At 40.3% G+C, this 7,454-nt stretch overlaps 1 pseudogene; it reads right to left on the reverse strand.

The window, feature by feature from the left end:
• Positions 1–662: 662 nt before the first annotated feature.
• On the reverse strand, positions 663–4,489 carry LOC114429675 (maternal embryonic leucine zipper kinase-like; annotated as a pseudogene).
• Between the last annotated feature and the right edge of the window lie 2,965 nt (positions 4,490–7,454).

A 7,454-nucleotide genomic window follows, 5' to 3' on the forward strand; every position in this document is an offset into this window, starting at 1 on the left:
ACACACAGACCATGGTGTGTGTATGTCACAGGTAGCCTGTCTGCACTGCAGCTCAGAGTGGAGGGAGGCTGTAAAGAAAGCAGGGCTGAGCCAGAGTCCGAGGCTTTAACACCAACCAGCTCAGCGGAAGCAAGTTTAGCCAAAAGAAACAAATGAGGCTGGACATCTGAGCAGAGACGTCAATATGACAAATAATTAAGCCTTTAATGACTCTCTTTTCACATTAGTGTCCTCCATTTACAGATAGGTGAATAGAATTAGCCTCCTGATTATAACCTCACCTTTGAGTTGACAGTGATAAGTGTGAGTGAATCTGAGTGTGTGTCCATTTTCTGACATAATGACAGCTAAATCACAGAAATATGAGTGGCTTTGGGATAAAAAAAATGGCCAAATAAAATGAGTTTATTACCAGAAGACAATTTACTTGCAAATGTGTGGCATGTGGATGTGGCACTTGTGATTATGAGAGCTGCATGAGACTGTGAGTGTGGGATAGATAAAGGAAAGAGGGGGGGGGGTGGAGAGGGGCAGTTGCAAATCTAATCTAATAGGGACGGTACTTCAAGCCCTTGTTTGGAACAACAAACAATTACAGTATTCAAATAAACTGTACTAGTCCTGAAGCTCTGCATTATCTGTAACCAGGAAATTATTCCTACCTTTGGGTGTGACCGCTGTGGGTTTGGTTCCATTTTGATTTTCTTGGATAGCAGTATTCTCCTTGTTTTCACTGGTTCGTTCTTGGTCCCTCTCCTTCTTCTCCTGGCGGTGTGGTGTCGTTTTCCGCCCCCTCTCTGGGGTTGGGCTGTAAGCACACCTTTTTTCCACTGATGGAGATGCCAGCCTCTTTAGGAATCCAACATGAGAAAAGTGGTATGAGTACATTACTCTTGACAGAATCATGCTGAATGTGTGGTCTGTCTGAACAGCACATCAGCTGGACACCAAATTCATTCTCTCTACAACATTTAGTCACTGTATGGGGAATGACTGTCATCTTTAAAGACAGGTAAATGGTTATAGACCAAGAGAAGCTGTCTTGCAGAAGCATTAGCCAAGGTTTACCATGGCAGCTCCCTCCCCTTTTGCCTTTGCTTGTGAACAATCAAATACCACAAAATAAGGGTCTTCTTAGCAGCATCATAGCATAATGTTAGAATACCAAAGAGACTGTCTGACAATCAGGTCTCCCAACCACCCTTCCTCCTTCTGCTTCCTGCTTTTGTTTCAACTTTCACATACCATGTCTTTGTTTGTTCTTTCATCTGGATGACCTCTGACCCCCTGGGGTGTATGCTGTGAGACTGAAACCCAAGGGCAATCATCAATGTAATCTGAGCAAAAGTCCATAGAATCCACAATTACAGCATCTTCATCCTCGCTGAACTGAAATGCGTCTCTTGTCTGAAAATGAACACAAGAAAAAAGGTCCACAACAACATTTAGGTGCAGAGAATCAGTACAAGAAGAACATCCACCTGGCAGTAGCCCTAAATATGTGGAGTATATTGGAGTGGTCCAGAGTCTGACCTGTAGTCCCTGGTGCAGCGGAGAGCAGGAGGAATCATAGACAGCTGGTTGAGGACACAGGCGGACAGGCTTTCCCCTCTGCTTCTTTGACAGCAGCAGCAGGTAGGTGGCTGTGGTGTGGTCATAACGCCACTGTGGGAGGGGAGATGTTTTAAAATCCATCAGAAACCATGCAAAAAAATGCACACAGATCTCTTAAACAGATTTTACAGTGTAGTGAATTCACACACCTCCCTCACAAGCGCTGTGGTGCTCTCTCTCGATCGCTTCATGTTCACTGCCATCTCAGTGATACAGTCTTCATCTATGTGACCAAGCTACAAAAAAAAGACCAGGACTATCCATTAAAGACCCAAGAGGGACACTTCTAGTTTTATGTCAACACACGAAAACAACAATTTCCAACAAATAATATTGTTGAGTATATAATACAAGGATGTTATTGTTTCAGTAAAAAACCTCGAAATCGACGAATCTTTGATTTGAAACCAAAAGAAACAAGCTACCAAAGAGAACACATATCGAAAGCAAAAGCTGTTTAAGTGTTTGTAATTGTGTGGTTTAAATGTTTGCTAATGCATGCTGTTATAGATGATCCTCTTGTGTCTTTACCAGCTGCCTGCTGTACCATTCCACAGGGCTGTTGTGGTCTTTCATCACCCAGGGATGATCCAGTAGCTGTCTAACAGTCACACGACGCTTGGGGTCCACCTACAGGACACACACAGACACTGCAATTCAACATGTACACTGTGTCTAAAACTATAATACAAGAACAGTTCAGAAACTGATTATTTATGTGAGATAGATATTAATATTGTAAATTCCCAAAACAGACTACTGTGCTTTACTACAGATAAAGATATTAAGTGTACATTGTAAAAGAGGATGGCTCTGTTTCTTTGAAGAAGGACCTTTTTTCCTTGATGTCAGATAGGGTTTTCCTACAGGGAACTGACACCACACTGAATCAAACCGTCAAACTCCATTGACAAAAACAGTTTAGTTAACAGATCTGAATTCCCCCAATGTTAGTTGCCTACAGTAAACAAGCACTTCCTGTGTTCTGCAAGGTGAAATGGACACATCAATAAATGGCAAGTTGGGCAATGATAATATCCCCATTATAGCAATCAATTAGTGAGTGACAGAGATTTTTTTTCCACTGGACCTTTTTTCAGTTGGCTATTTTCTATATTTTATGTTCTTTCAACATCTGTAGATGATGCATGTAGGAATATGGACAAGAACCCCATTCTACCTTGCTTGTGTCAAAAAAGGATAAGGTCAAGATAAAACACAAATAAAACAGCAAACAAACTGACTGAAATGTACCTGCATCATCTGGTTGAGGAGAAGGACGCTCCCTGGAGAGAGCCAGTGTGGGTTGTCATATTTCCCCCTCTGAAAAAAAATATCCACGTCACAAACACTTCAGGAAAAACAAACAATATTCCGGCACTAGCTTAGACTGTAAGACAAAACAACGACTGTCGGTCATGGCCACAAATTATTTAGCAGCACCTCCATAACTTCAACCAATATGCTGGACACACAGCAGAGCTCTTACTGTAATCTTCCTGTAGAGGACTACACAGTTATCATCGTCAAAGGGCAGGTCTCCACAGAGCAGAGAGAACAGCAGCACTCCCATACTCCATACATCAGCCTGGAGGTTACACATTACACAGCAGTATTTCAGCTTCAAGCTCAGTTGTACCGAGTCATGCACCAGTGAATAAGATCAAGAAACCAAGAAGAGGCAGACGCAGCAGAGCAGGCAGGTAATAATTGATCTTTTTTAGTGGAGATCCTGAATGTAAACACAAAGGTTTCTACATGTTAACATTCAACAGTATGCATGTCCTACCTCTGAACCAATATAAGCTCTGCCCTGGATGAGCTCAGGTGCAATGTATGCGGGGGTCCCACAACATGTCATCAGCTCATAACCCAAACCTCCCTGAGAAAGAGGAAACGTGATATGTAGACCAGTATGTGACAGTTTTACCTTAAAGATCAGACTTTTTCATCTGATGATGTACCTTAGGTTTGGCACACAAGCCGAAGTCAATGAGCTTCAAGTTATGATCCTCATCAATCAATATGTTTTCCTAAGATTCAGAGACACAAACATTAGAATCAAGTGTAGTCAAACCCAGACAAACATTTTGTGGTATCTGGCTGTATGATGAGACTTTTACTGGTTTTAGGTCTCTGTGTGCGTATCCTTGGCTGTGTACGTAGGCCATGGCAGACACAATCTGTCTGAAAAACACCCTGTGTCCTCTTCCGACAGATGGTCCTTTGCTATGATATAGTCAAACAAATCTCCACCTGGGCAGTGCTACAAAGAAGGCAAATATATGAACATAAGATTGTTTTATTCAGAGTCACACATCATCTCTGTCTGTTCGACCTTTACCTCCAGCACCATGAATATCTGGGTGGAGGTCTCTATGACCTGGTACAGCCGACAGATGTGCTGATGACTCAGGTTCTTCATGGCTTCAATCTCCAGCTTCACACGAGGCAAGTCATCCTGTAGAGTTAGAAAGTGAAGGTGCTTTCAACATCGGTTAAATGTGATGTAAACACAGCCGTGTTTATTTTTTTGTTTTGTACATTTTCAAATGGTCCTGCAGCTTGAGGTCATGGTTTGTGTAAGTTTTGTGTTGTACACTTCAGTCAGACTCACCCCGAGATCTTTTTATTAATGATTTTAATGGCAACCTTCTCTCCTGTCAAGATGTGACGACCCAACTTGACTTTAGCAAAGCCTCCTAAATAAAACACAGCGTCCTTTAACACACAATAGAAATGACACGAAACGACACAAACTGCATTTAGTCCTGAAATTACCCGAGCCGATGGTCTCATAAACCTTGTAATATTTGTAGAGCTCTTCGGCTCGGAACTCCGTCGTCCTTTCCACGGGCATGCTTCCTGCTCCAGCTACACGATAAACCTCCTTCATACGAGATAAAAACAAGGTTTGAAATTACCAACAGGCTTACAAGAACACTGAAATTTGCAGCATTAACATCGCTAATACATTTTAACACTGTAATCTTTATGATAGAGAGTTTAAATACACTCTCTGATAGTTAAGCTATAATTAGTTTGGTTGCCCAGCAACCAAACCAGGCAATCAAACTCTTGTTCTTCTACATCTTTATTAGTTTGATTGCCGTTGCTAGGCAATCAAACTCTTGTTCTTCTACGTCTTTATTATTATTAGTTTGATTGCCATGGCAATCAACCTAGTGACTTCATACTGTTCTTGTCTTCAGCTGTTTCTCTTTCATATCTTCATAATATTAAAACATTTTCTACTTTTCCAGATAAGAGCTTCATCTTTCTAAATTCTTAACTGTGTTTCAGCAAATTAAGTTCAGATTGCAGATTCTCCAGCAATTCAGAGCAATCACTCACATCAGCGTTCAAAGCAATGCTTCAGCTGCGGCAATCAAACTTGCATTTTCTTCAGGAAATGCTTTTCTAGTTCATATTTATTTCTCTAAAAGAAGTTTGGACATTAGGAGGGTTAGAGATGAGAAGAGCTTGTTACTTACTGCAGTGAAGGATGATGAGGTGAAAGGATCCATCTCTTGCAGGAAAATGCAACTTCTTTACAAGAAGAAACAACGGTGAGTACTCAGGTTGGTGAGTTGTGTCCCAAAAGACTGAAGCTTTGTTGATACGTCTCTATGGTGAAATCAACATTCTATCTATATTCTCTATACCAAAACGTCATCATGATAACGTCATAGCAACATTTAAAAACAAATGTTTGTTTTTCAATTTTCATATGAAACATTGTGTGTTTATTCAGATATGAAAAAGCCTGCAAATCATTTCCAAACTTTCCAACAGGTTTCAGTAGCTTGAATCAGTTACCACACTATCTTAATATATACTAGAATGCTTTGAATGCTGATGTGAAGGATTGCTCTGAATTGCTGGAGAATCAGAGCAATTCAGAGCTTTGTATGCCTCTGTGTGTCAGCCTGTCACCATGGTAACAGCAGAGGAGGCCTCAAAAACCACTCCAACTTTAAGAGCCTGGCATGCGGAAATGATTCGGAATTAGAAAATTCTGAATACAAGTTTGATAGAGCAGCATCTAATGAGCGTTTTAAGACTAAATGGAGTCTGTAGCTTGAAATTTGTAGGAGATACATTTGGCAGATGACCCTCGTTGAAGGGCTCTCTCATAGACTCCCATGTTAAAAATGACACCGAAATTCCTTAACCCGATGGGCCCGCCGAAGGGCCGAAAACGTACAGGCACTATTACTTCAAATTCTGATCAAATTCTGCCACGGTTGCGGCCATGTTTGTAGTCCAATGAAAGAGGACAAGCTACTGAATCGAATGGTACAAAAAAATCTAATGGACTACAATACCCAGCTGACGTAAAATCCCTGTGTAAAGACTAGACGCAACAACACTAACGCTAGCTAACTACGCGTATGTGTTTGTGGAGGTTGTAGTTGCTTTAGTGTGCTTCAGTGACTTTCGGTGACTTTCAGTGAGTTTCAGTAAGTGTCAGAGGGTTTTTTTAGGTTGTTAGCTAGCGTATCTCTTCATGATACCGTGACGAGAGGGGCATGGAGCAGAATTTCAACGGCAGGAATTTCCGGATTCGTTCGACCCCGTTGCCAGCAACGTTGAACGTTGGAAAAGATAGACCCAGTTTGAGTAAGTTGAGTAAGTTTTGTACATTTATTTTGAAGTGTAAATTTGTTGCTAATATCCGTGTTGATCGATAAAATGATTTATTATATATATACGTGTACACATATAGTAGACAGCAGGGTGGTAGTTGGGGTGAGAGAGGAGGATGCAGAGGATAGTGGTGATGATTGACTGTGGCAACCCCTAAGGGAACAGCTGAACAGAGATGAAGAAGGATGATTCAATCCTATTCAATACTGTCTTTACATATTACATAATATGTGTATTTCAATATGTATGCAATTACAGATAATAATAATTGTTATTATTTTCACAGCCAAGAGGGAAGAGAAGAGGAAAGTGAGGTTCCAGGCCCATCTGGGCTCAACACTGAGGCATCACTCTCCTTGTTGTTATTTTTATTTTCTTTACCTAATATTTGGTTGGACTTTCATTAATGTACATTAGTTATTAGTTATTATAATAAAAACTACTCTATTTGGAGACAAAATCATACATTTTGATGTTTTTTTCTATTGATTTTACACTGTGCATAATGGTAGAAGTTGATGAAGTGCAAGGTAAATTCATACCCAAAAGCTCCAGTAGATGGCAATAGACTAGTGAAATGGATATAAATTGTATTTTCCAGCCAGTTTCCACTGGAAATGAGTAAGCTAGCTATAGCTATAGTAACCTATTTGGCAATGTGGTGCCAAATTGTGCCAAACTGAGTGTCCGCCTGGTGATATCCTTACTAAAACCTTTGTGAAGGCTTTGCTCTTTGTTCAAATTCTATCAAATTTGGTATTTGTAGCCAAGGAATAGCTGAATGTGATCAATGGCATCTGTGTACATAGAATCATTGTTAGCATAATGTTTTCCTCTGTCAAATAGGAAAAAAACTCAGGCGAGGATAAAATTGTTACATTTCTCCTGTAGTTTTTTCTAATTTACTCAGGCATACTAATAGACACAATATTTTAAACACTGGAAATGCATTCTCTGAGGTCCCTAGATGTCCCTAGACACCAAGAACATGCATATGCACATTATTATTGTGGTGCATTTCCTCATTTTCTTCGGGAATGTCTTTTTAGGTGATTTTTTCTTTTAATATGGCCAGGGTTTAAAGGGTTATTAAACGTTTCGATTTCCCAAAACAGTTCAAATGTAAACTTCAAAGTTAAACTTTAGGCCGTGGACACGGAGTTTTAACTGTATGCATAGACAGGTACTAC

This window comes from Parambassis ranga, unplaced genomic scaffold (assembly GCF_900634625.1).
Source record: "Parambassis ranga unplaced genomic scaffold, fParRan2.1 scaffold_200_arrow_ctg1, whole genome shotgun sequence".
Classification (NCBI taxonomy): Eukaryota; Metazoa; Chordata; class Actinopteri; family Ambassidae; genus Parambassis; species Parambassis ranga.